Genomic DNA, 12,369 nt, shown 5'->3' with positions numbered 1-12,369 from the left:
GGTTACATAGCATCATTTTTAGAGAGCTCCATTTCACACAATTCTCCAGCTATGAATTGCATTCAAGTGGTTTCAGGTAGGTTGTAGGTTACCAGTTAACATGGTTAAAAAAAAAAAAAGAGGGAGTAGAAAAAATACCCAAATTTAGACAGTATTTCCACCCATCCACTGCCATGAGCTGGGCACGGGGGTGCTTGGAAGCAGCCTCATAAGGGGGGCCTGGAAGGCGGAAGGTGGTGAGCTGGGCACAGGGTGGTTTGGAGATAACCTCTGAGGGAGGTGTGGAAGGTGGAGAGCTGGGTGTGAGGTTTGGAGCACCTTTAAGGGAGACCAGGAAGTGAGCAGGCAGTTTGGAACAAGTCAGAGAGACAAACTTGTCTGTCAGTTTCTCATCCTGTGCTGGCTTGAATGTTGCTATGAGGTGGAGGCTATGCCACGAGTGTTGCAAATGCCAGCAGGGTTACCCATGACATACAGGTTTCAGCAGAGCTTCCAGACTAAGACAGACTCGGAAGAAGGAAGAGGCCATCCACTTCTCAAAGAATTGGCTAGTGAAAACCTTATGAATAGCAGTGAAACACTGTCTGATATATTACTGGGAAATTTTATGAATAGCCCTGAAACATTGTCCAACACAGTGACAGAAGATGAGCCCCTCGGTTCAGAAGGCACACAAAATGCAACTGGGGAGGAACTGCCTCCTCAGGATAGAGCTGACCTTAATGATATGGATGGAGTAAAGCTTTTGGGACCTCTATTTGCTGATGGCATAGTGCCTAAGGCATTTGACTGCTACCCAGAAGGCTGGCGGTTCAAACCCTCCAGCCACTCCTCGGAAGGAAGGTTGGGCAATCTACTTCCATAGTGATACTGCCTCAGAAACCCAAGGAGGGGTCGCCATGAGTCAGGTCTGACTCAATGGCACATAACAACAACAACAACAACAACATTTGCTGATGTGGCATGACTCAAAATGAGAAGAAATAGCTGCAAACATCCATTAACAATGAGAACATGGAGTGTGTGAAGGATGAATCTAGGAAAGTTGGAAGTTGTCAAAAATGAAATGGAACACATAAAGATCAATATCCTAGGCATTAGTGAGCTGAAATGCACTGGTTTTGGCCATTTTGAATCAGACAACCACATGATTTACAGTTCTGGGAATGACAAAGAGGAATGGCATGGCATTCATTGTCTCAAAGAATGTTCCAAGGTCTATCCTGAAGTACAATGCTGTCAATGATAGGATAATATCCATATGCGTGCTAGGAAGAAGAGTTAATACACTATTATTCAAATCAATGCATCAACCACCAAAGCCAAAGATGAGGAAATTGAAGATTTTTACCAACTTCTGCAGTCTGAAATTGACTGAACATTCAATCAAGATGTGTTGATTATCACTGGTGATTGAAATGCAAAAGTTGAAAACAAAGAAGAATCACCAGTAGTTGGAAATAATGGACTTGGTGATAGAAATAATACGGCGAATGCATGAAAAAATTTTGCAAGACCAATGACTTATTCATTGGAAATACCTTTTCTCAATAACACAAACAGTGGCTATATATGTGGACTTCACCAGATGGAGTACACAGGAATCAGATTGACTGCATCTGTGGCAAGAGGCAATGGAGAAGCTCAATATCTTCAGGCAAAACAAGGCTAGGAGCTGATTGTGGAATCAACCATCAACTGCTCATTTGCAAGTTCAAGTTGAAGTTGAAGACAATTTTAAAAAGTCCACTAGAGCCAAAATATGACCTTGATATATCCCTCTTGAATTTAGAACCCACTTAAAGAATAGATTTGATGCATTGGACACCAATACCAAAAACTAGAGGAATTGTGGGATGACATCAAGATCATCAACCATGAAGAAAGCAAGAGGTAATTGAAAAGACAGGAAAGGGAGAAAAGACCAAAATGGATGTCAGAAGACACTCTGAAACTTGCCCTTGAATGAAGAGCAGCTAAAGCAAATGGAGGAAATGACAAGATAAAAGAACTGAACAGAAGATTTCAAAGAGCAGCTTGAGAAGACAAAGTTAATTATTATAATGAAATGTGCAAAGACCTGGGGTTAGAAAACCAAAAGGGAAGAACAAAGTCCTCATTTCTCAAGCTGAAAGAAATGAAAAACTTTAAGCCTTGAGTTGTGATATTAAAAGATTCTGAAGTCCAAATATTGAACAATGCAGGAAGCATCAAAAGAAGATGGAAGGGATACACAGAGTCACTGTACCAAAAAGAATTGATCAGTGTTCATCCATTTCAAGAGGTGGCATATGATCAAGAACCAATGGTACTAAAGGAAGAAGTAGAGGCTGCGCTAAAGGAATTGGCGAAGAACAAGGCTCCAGGGATTGACGGAATACCCATTCAGATGTTTCAGCAAACGGATGCCATGCTGGAGACACTCACTCAGCTATGCCAAGAGATTTGGAAGACAGTTACTTGGCCGACTGACTGGAAGAGATCCATATCTGTACCCATTCCAAAGAAAAGTGATCCCACTGCATGTGGGAATTATCAAACAATATCATTAATATCACATGCAAGTAAAATCTTACTGAAGATAATTCAAAAACAGTTGCAGCAGTGTATGGATAGAGAACTTCCAGAAATGCAAGCTGGATTCAGGAGAGGACATTCAATGATGGGTATCATTGCTGATGTCAGATGGATCTTGGCTGTAAGCAGAGAATACCAGAAAGATGTTTATTTATGTTTTATTGACTATGCAAAAGCATTCAATTTTGTGGAGCATAACAAATTATAGATACCATTGAGAAGAATGGGAATTCAAAAACACTTGATTGTACTAATGAGGAACATAGAGCAGGAAGCTGTTGTTCGAACAGAACAAGGGGATACTCCATGGTTTAAAATCAGGAAGGGAGTGCATCAGGTTGTATCTTTTCACCATCCTTATTTAATCTGTATTCTGAGTAAATAATACAAGAAGCTGGGCTACATGAAGAAGAACGTGGCATCAAGATTGGAGGAAGGCCCATTAACAACACAACTTTGCTTGCTGAAAGTGAGAATGACTTGAAGCACTGCAAAAAGGGCAAGGAGACCACATGTTCCGACCTCCTCTAATCCCACAAAAGGAAGACAGGATTACCAGCAGTAACCCAAGGCCTATTCCTACAAGGCCAGACATGCTGCCTCCCTCCAGCCCTTTCACCAACTGTTCCTCCCAAAGCACCCACCACCTCTCTCCTGGGTTCGATAATTTGCTGCAGTGGCCACACAGAACTCACAGATTACAGGGTTTATTAGGGAAGCACCAGGCTACAACTCAAGTTCAGGAAGAATGCTCAGTCTCTCCCAGCCTACCGTCCCTCAGCCAACAGTCTCTCACAGTCTCTTTCCCAGCAGTGCTGTCCCTCAGTGTCTCACTCAGCAATGCGTGTCTCCGGCGTCTCTTTCGCAGCAGCACGAGTCTCAGGAGCGCGTGTCCCTTTCAGCAGCCCGTCTTCCTCAACCAGCAGTCAGAGAGGGTTCTTGCCTCCAAGAGGCCTCCTTTTGAGCCCGGCAGGGTGGTCAAGCCCCACCTTGGAGTTTACAAAGACTTATGGGTAGAAAAGCCACACTAAGTAATTTACTACACTGCAAGCACTTACTAATGAAGATTGAAGACTATAGTCTGCAGTGTGGATTACACCTCAGTATAAAGAAAACAAAAATCCTCACAACTGGACCAATAAGCAGTATCACGATAAATGGAGAAAAGACTGAAGTTGTCAAAGAGTTCATATTACTTGGTTCTACAATCAACACCAATGGAATCAGCAGTCAAGAGATCAGACGATGTATTGCATTGGGCAGATCTGTTTCAAAAGACCTCTTTAAAGTGCAGAAGAGCAGAGATGTCTCCTTGAAGACGAAAGTTTGCCTAACCCAAGCCATGGTATTTTCAATTGCCTCTTATGCATGTGAGAGCTGGACAATTAATAAGGAAGACCTAAGAGGGGTTGATGCTTTTGAGTTGTGTTGGCAAAGAATCCTGAGAGTATCATGGACTGCTAAAAGAAGTAACAAATCTGCCCTGGAAGAAGTGCAGCCAGAACACTCCTTGGAAGCGAGAATGGCCAAACTTATACCATCTCACCTACTTTGGTCACGATGTCAGAAGGGACCATTCTCTGGAGAAGGATATCATGCTTGGTAAAGTGCTCATGAGGAATCTGTACATAGACCAAGAGGCTGTCGTTCAAAAAGAACAAGGGGATACTGCATGGTGTAAAATCAGTAAGGGTGTGCATCAGGGTTGTATCCTTTCACCCTACTTATTCAAACTGTATACTGAGCAAATATTTCAAGAAGCTGGAATATATGAAGAACACAGCATTAGAACTGGAGGGAGAGTCATTAACAACCTGTGATATGCAGATGATACAGCTTTGTGTGCTGAAAGTGAAGAGGACTTGAAGCACTTACTGGTGAAGATCAGAGACTACAGTCTTCAGTATGGATTACACCAATTTAAAACAATAATCCTCACAACTACACTAATAAGTGACATCAAAATAAATGGAGAAAAGATTGAGGTGGTCAGGAATTTCATTTTACTTGGATTCACAATCAACACTCATGGAAGCAGCAGTCAAGAAATCAGACGTTGTATTGCACTAGGCAAATGTGTTGCAAAAGACCTCTTTAATGTGTTAAGATGTCAGTTGAAAGACTAAAATGCTCCTAAACCAAGCTATGATATTTTCAGTCGCTTCATATGCATGTGAAATCTGGACAATGAATAAGTTTAGAAGACCACAGAAGAGGTAATTACTTTGAATTATGGTGTTGGCAAAGAATGTTGAAAATACCAGGGACGGCCAGAAGAGCAAACAAATCTACCCAGGAAGAAGTGCAGCTGGAATGCTCCTTAGAAGTGAGAATGGCTAGACTTTGCCTCACCTACTTTGGTCATATTGTCAAAAGGACTGGACATCCAGTCCCTGGAGAAGGATATCATGCTTGGTAAAGTCAAAGGTCAATGAAAAACGGGAAGTCCCTCAACAAGATGGATTGACACAGTGGTTGCAACAACGGGCTCAAACATAGCAAGGATTGTGAGGATGGTGTAAGACCAGGCAGTGTTTTTTTCTGTTGTACATAGGGTCTCTGTGAGTCAGAGCCGACTCCGTGGCACCTAACAACAACATGTCAGTGCTCCTCTTTCAAACCAAGTAAATTCCAAGCAGAGGTATTCTTCCTAATCTCTCTTTCATCTGATATTCATTTCCATTTTATTTGTAAAACTCAGACCATTTCTGAAAGGATTTAAGCATGAAGAAAACATTCCACTAAATTTACTGTGGTATTTTTAAAAAGTTAACTGTTGAGTGAATTTATATGATGAGAACAAATTGTTAGCCACATAAGGGAGGATGGGAAAGAAAGCCTTGACTGGGCGTTGATTGAGGATATTCACAGATTCCCTTAAAGTGGAAAAGCCTAGGAGTACAGTGAGACCCTGGGAGGAACAAATCAAAAGTCAATAGGAACAAATCAAGTCTGCACGCAGGCACCTGGGAAGAAAGGCCTGGCTATCTGCTTCCAAAAATTCAGCCATTGAAAGCCCTGTGGAGCACAGTTCTAATCTAACATGCATGAGGACACCATGAGTTGGAATAAAATTGACAGCAACTGGTTTGGTTTGGTAGGAGTACACTACAGTTCATATTCACCTGATATGTTAGTGAGAACATCTTTATTTTGCTGATGTTTTTAATGCACTTTATTTTTTAGACCAGTTTTAGGTTTAAACTTATTATTTGAAGGAGAGAACAAAATTATGTCTAATCGGTGTCAAAGGAACCAAAAAATCGTTATAGCCTTATGTTTAGGTGAATACTTGTACCTCTTTTATCTAACAACTGACATTATTTGAATGGAGCAGACAATTTCTTGTGAAAATTCATAAATGCACATAAAACATTAAACAGCACATATTCTAAAATTAATTTAATCTTTGTCCTGGACTATCTTTTTGTGCACCACTCGTCTGGATTGACACAGTGGCTGCTATGATGGGCTCAGGTGTAGCAAGTATTGTGAGGCTGGTGCAGGACTAGGCAGTGTTTCGTTCTGGTGTACATAGGGTTGCTATGAGTCGGAGTAGACTCGACAGCACCTAACAACCACAACATCTTTTTGTGCTGGTGTGCAGATAAACTTGATGTTCTGATAATTCACATTTCAAGCAAAACAAAGAAGACACAGGGTCAAGATCTTATTTCACACAGAGAGAAAGCTGCCCAGCCTTTCTGTTCTACTCTTCTCTACTGTTTGTTCCTAATGGGAGTAGACAGAATAAATTGTAAGACTGATACAGTGAAGGTACCTAAGTGGTTCTGCCATTTGTGTGATTTTTCCTTTGATGGTATTATATTTCAACTTTATTGTATTTGAAGCACACTAAGCAGTTCAGCATAAGCAACTCTGGTGTCACAGTAGGTAAAGCACTTGACTGCTGACCAAAAGGTCATGAGTTTAATCCCACCAGCTTCTCTGTGGAAGAAAGATGTGGCAGTCTGTTTCTGTAAAAATGTACAACCTTGGAAACCCCTATGGGGTAGGTCTACTCTATCCCTAAGGTCACTATGAATCAGAATTGACTCAATAGTAGTGGATTTAAGCAGTTCAGCTGCTATCTGAAAGGTTAGAAGTTTGATTCCACTCAGAGGCATTTGGGGAGAAAGTCCTGGAGATCTACTTCTGAAAAATCAGCCATTGAAAATCCTATGGAGACAGTTCCACTCTGACACACAAGGTGTTGCTTTGAATTACAATTAATTCAAAGGCAACTGATTTTAAGCAGGTCCTATATTTTAAATATATCATAAAGGGAGCTCTGGTAGCATAGTGGCTAAGACACTTGTCTGCTAACCAGACGGCTGGCGGTTCAAACCCACCAGCCACTCCTCGGAAGGAAGGTTGGGCAAGCCTACTTCCGTAGTGATACTGCCTCGGAAACCCAAGGAGGGGTCGCTATGAGTCGGGGCTGACTCGACGGCACATAACAACAACAACAACATATTTTAAAAGAGCTGTCAAAAGAAGAAAAATGCTTTTCTTTGAACATCTGTTTATCTTATTAAAGAAATATAAGAATAATTTCTGAGAAAGTTTTGATATATGACATCCAGAATTTAAACTGTTGATAATATACCAATCTCAGGAAGGTCTTTTCTCTATAACAATATGTTTATGAATATACAAGATATGATCCAATACCAAATTTTTCAGAATTTTGTTGAAAAATGTAGAAGAAATACAAAGGGAGGCTGAGACAAGATGTCATCCTACTAACACACTCCACCAATCCCTCTACAACAGAGACCCAGAAAATCTGAGTGAAACAGGTACAAATAATTATCCTGGAATTCTGAGCATCAAATGAGAAGATAAAGAACCAGACTGAATGCTGATTGGAAAGGTAAACGGCAAGATCAATAACTGGGGAGAAAGAAGAGGCCAGGAGTAGCTGATGTGTGGTCATTTTGAATAGAGGCATCAGACCCTGATGAGGCGGGAAAAAAGAGAGAGAAAAAAAAAAAACTGTCAGAGAATCCACATGGTGATAATAACACAATGTTGTAGACCCAGTGACTAGAAAAGCCCCATCCTCAACCACCCTAGTCCCTGGACCCTGGACCCCTTCACCTCTAGCTGACTGAGTCAGGGGCTGAAGCTCACCTGCTGGGTGCCTGGGACTGAGAGACCTTTTTCATACTGAACACGAGGTACACTTTTGCAGCCTTCTCTCTCAGGTTCCACTTGCTCCAGGAACTTCCCACCTCTGCAAACTGAAAGGCCTGTGTTGGGCAGTTAGAGAAGACTGTATCAGGATGGCCTTTCACTAAAGTCTGGGCAGGAGCTAAATAAATAGCTGCATGTGCCCAGAAGGGTGCCAGACCCTGCCAATGAATTACGACCGGTAAGCCACACTCTCCACTAAACAAAGTACAGCTTTCCTGAAAATAGGGGCAAAACCACTACCCGCCACCACCAAGCCAGTGGCAAAGGAAGTCCCATAGATACCACAGCAACCCCCTACAAACAGACAGACCCAGAGGCTGCAGCTCTCCCTACCTGTGCTTACAGTCACTGGCTGATCTTTCTAATACTGAGCAAAAGAGACACCCGTGGCCTTCTCTATTAGAGATGTTCACTCATGCCAGATTCCTTTCACCTCCATGGGCACACATCCCAGTGGGTAGGTGGTTCCTGTCACATCCACCTGCTCTCAGAGCTGCCAGTGGACCATAATTACAAAAGTCCCTGTTACTCAGATTCCTTATTTTTCCCTGTACTTTTTCCCATTTTTCTCCCATTTTACCTGTTCATTTAGCCCTCTTCCTCTTCTTACATTTTTACCATTCTTTCATCTATATCCTCCCACTTACCTTTTTCTTCTTCTTTTTTTTAAATTTTCCTATATTTTTGATCTTTTATTTTTATTTTATCTTTATTTTCCTTTTTATTCTCTTCTTCTTCTCCTTGGTTTCATTCTTTGGTTTTTTTTTTTTTTTTTTTTTTACTTCTTGTCCCATCCAACAGGAGGAGGACATTAACTCTCCACTAGTCAGCCATATATATTGCACCCAATGGATGGGCACTACTATAAGCTCCTATAGCACTGTATCAATGAGAGATGGTGGACAACACCCACTCATCCCAACTGCAGTTCTTTTTGAAAACAAACAAAGACCCACACACAAATTCCCACCAGCTATTCCACCAATCCAGAGATAGCCTGGGGAGTGCCCCAGTGCTGCCAGGCTAACAACCAAAGAAGTATTTCAGCTCCACTCATCCAGATATATTAAAAGAAAGGAAAATAAAAAACAAGGTTGAAACAAACCAACACATAATCAACAACCAGAAAATGTCTCAGAGACAACAGACAACTTCAGTTCAAACAGAGAAACAGGACAATATAGCAGAAGCAAGAGATTAAAATAAAGAACTAGGAAATCTGCCTAAGGAAGAATAGGTAATAGAATATCTGATAAGGAATTCAAAAGATATATATACAGGGCATTACAAGAGCTCAGGGAAACCATAAACAGAAGCAAGGGAAAGAAAGATAATACCTTTGAAGAATTCAGGAAAATAATACAAGAACAAAATGACAGAATAACACAGAAGTCACACAAAAACATCAATTAGATATCCAGAAGACGGACACTAAAATGACAGAGATAGATAACACATTTGAAGGACAAAAGAGTAGAAGCAAATTAGCTGAAGAATGCATATTCCAGATAGAAGACAAATCCCTTGACACCAGCTTGTATGAGGAAAAATCAGAAAATAGAACAAAGCAAACCAAAGGGTTATATGGGATGACATTAAAAGAAATAGCATACACCTGATCAGAATTCCAAAACGAGGAGGGAAAAAAAAAAAAAAACCCACAGAGAAAACTGATGAAGACTTGCTAGCAGAAAATTTCCACAATATCATACTAGACAAAAAGCCATCCAAGAAGCTTAACAACGCCCATACAGGATAGGCCCCAAGAGAATGTCACCAAGACATATCATAATCATACTTTCCAAAACCAAAGACAAAGAATCTTGAGAGCAGCTCAGGAAAAACAAAATGTTACCTACAAAAGGCAATCAATAAGACTAAGCTCTGATTTCTCAGCAGAAACTATGCAGGAAAGAAGGCAATGAGATGACATATACAAAATCTTGAAGGAAAAAAATTGCCAACCAAGAATTATATATCCAGCAAAACTGTCCCTCAAATATGATGGTGAAATCAGGACATTCCCAGAGAAACAGAAATTAAGGGAATTTGTAAAAACCAAAACAACCCTACAAGAAATGCTAAAGGGAGTCTTCCAACAAATACCAACAGAAGACGACAACTTAAGAATAAGACACATGAAAACACCACTGAGAAACAAACAAACAAACAATTCTCAAATCTAAACTAAGCTTACAAAATGGAAAACAGGGTACCAGAGAAGTCAGTCTGTAAATGATACTAATTACAAAAACAAATAGAGGGAATAAATGGTATAATTACAAAACTTCCACATGGAGAGGAAGTCAGAATGATGTCAGTATAGACTTTTGCAAACTTAGGGAGATAAACATTTACTATAGACTAACCAAAAAGGATATTAATAAGCCTTCTAATCAAAAGAAGAAAATTGCAAGGACTTAATAAACACAAAATTGGCAATAATGAAAAAAAGGGAAATAAAAATTGATAACAAAATGAACTTGGCACAGAAAAGTATTCAGAGCAAAGAAACCATCTGCACAACAACAAAAACACAAAAAGAATGGCAGCAGTAAATTCATACCTATCATTAATTACACTAAATGTGAATGTATTAAATGCACCAGTCAAAAGAAAGAGAGTGGCAGATTGGATAAGAAAAAAAGACCCATCAATATGCTGCCTACAAGAAACTCACCTTAGACACAAAGATAAAAATAATTTTTAAATCAAAGGATGGAAAAATTTATCAAGCTAATGACAACCAAAAAAGAACAGGAGTGGCAGTATTAATTTCTGATAAAATAGACTTCAAGATGAAATCCAGCATAAGGGACAAGGAAAGACGTTATATGATGATAAAAAGGTCAACTCACCAAGAGGACATAACCATAATAAATATCTATGCACCTAATGAAGAAGCTCCAAAATTCATAAAGCAAACATGAACTTATTTGAAAGGAGAAACAGACAATTCTACAATAGTAGTAGGAGACTTTAACACACTACTTTCAATGATGCACAAAACAAGTAAGAAAACACAAACACACAAAAGATTTCAATACCACCATCACCAACTTAACCTCATAGACATATACAGAACACTCCAACCCCAAAAATACAATAAATACACATTATTTTTCAGTGCACATGGGTCATTCTCCAGAATAGACCATATGTTAGGCCACAAAACAAGCCTCAATAAATTTAAAAACATTGAAATACTACAAAGCATGTCCTCAGATCATGCTATAAAATTAGAAGTCAATAATAGAAAGACCAGGAGGAAAAAAATCAAATACATGGAAAATGAATAACACACAGCTCAAAAATCACTGGGTAACAGAAGAAATAAAGTATGAAGAAAAAATTCTTAGAAACAAACTAAGAATTTTTTCTTCATACTTTATGAAGTATGAAAACACAACATACCAAAACCTTTGGGACAAGTGAAAACAATATTCAGAGGTTAATTTATAGCAATTAATGGACACATCAAAAAAGAAGAAAGAACTAAAATCAGCACCTTAACCCAACAGCTTCAACAATCAGAAAAAGAACAACAAAAGAAGCTTTCAGTCTCCAGAAGAAAGGAAATAATAAAGATCATAGCAGATATAAATGAAGCAGGAAAAGGAAAACCAAGAGAAGAAATCAACAAGGTTCTTTGAAAAGATTAACAAAGTTGTAAAACCACTGGCACATTTACTAAGGAAAAGAAAGAAGATGCAAAAAGCAAACAATAAATGAAATGGATGACATCACAACAGAATTAACCAAAATATAAAGAATAATATCAAGATACTATGAAGAACTGTACTCTAACAAATTAAAAAACCTAGAAGAAATGGATAAATTTCTAGAAACACAAGACCTACCTAAACTAGCACAGAGTTAGGTAGAAAATTTGAACAGATCCATAACAAAGGAAAAAATTGAGCAGGTCATTAAAAAAACAAAACAAAAGCAAAAAAACTCCCCACACAAAAATAAGTCCTGGCCCAGATGGCTTCACTGGAGAATTCTATCAAATGTTCAGAGAGGGATTGACTTCTATCCTACTCAAACTATTCCAGAACATGAAAAATGATGGCATGCTACCAAATTCATTTTGTGAAGCAAGCATAACCATGTTAAAAAAAAAAAAAAAAAAAAAACAGGCAAAGACACACTGAAAAGAAAAACCACCGACCAATATCCCTCTTGAATGTAGACACAAAAATCTTCAACAAAATCCTAGTCAATAGATTCCAACATTATATCAAAAGAAATTATGCACAATGACTAAGTGGGATTCATACCAGGTATGCAATGATGGCTCAACATTAGAAAACAATAAATATATTCCATCACATCAATAAGACAAAAGAAGAGAACCACATGATCAACTGATGTAGAAAAGGATAAAACCCAGTACCTATTCCTGATAAAAATTTCCAGAGAAATAGGAATAGAAGGGAAATTCCTCAACATAATAAAAGGCTTATATGCAAAACTAACAGCCAACATTATTCTCAATGGAGAGAAACTGAAAGCATTCCCCTTGGGAGCAGGAACCAGACAAGGATGACCTCTATCACCACTTCTATTCAACATTGTATTGGAAGTCCT

The sequence above is a fragment of the Orycteropus afer genome, unplaced genomic scaffold, assembly GCF_000298275.1.
Source record: "Orycteropus afer afer isolate SDZICR_OR568_19922 unplaced genomic scaffold, OryAfe1.0 scaffold00255, whole genome shotgun sequence".
Lineage (NCBI taxonomy): Eukaryota > Metazoa > Chordata > Mammalia > Tubulidentata > Orycteropodidae > Orycteropus > Orycteropus afer.
Note: the sequence above shows the minus strand (reverse complement) of the source record.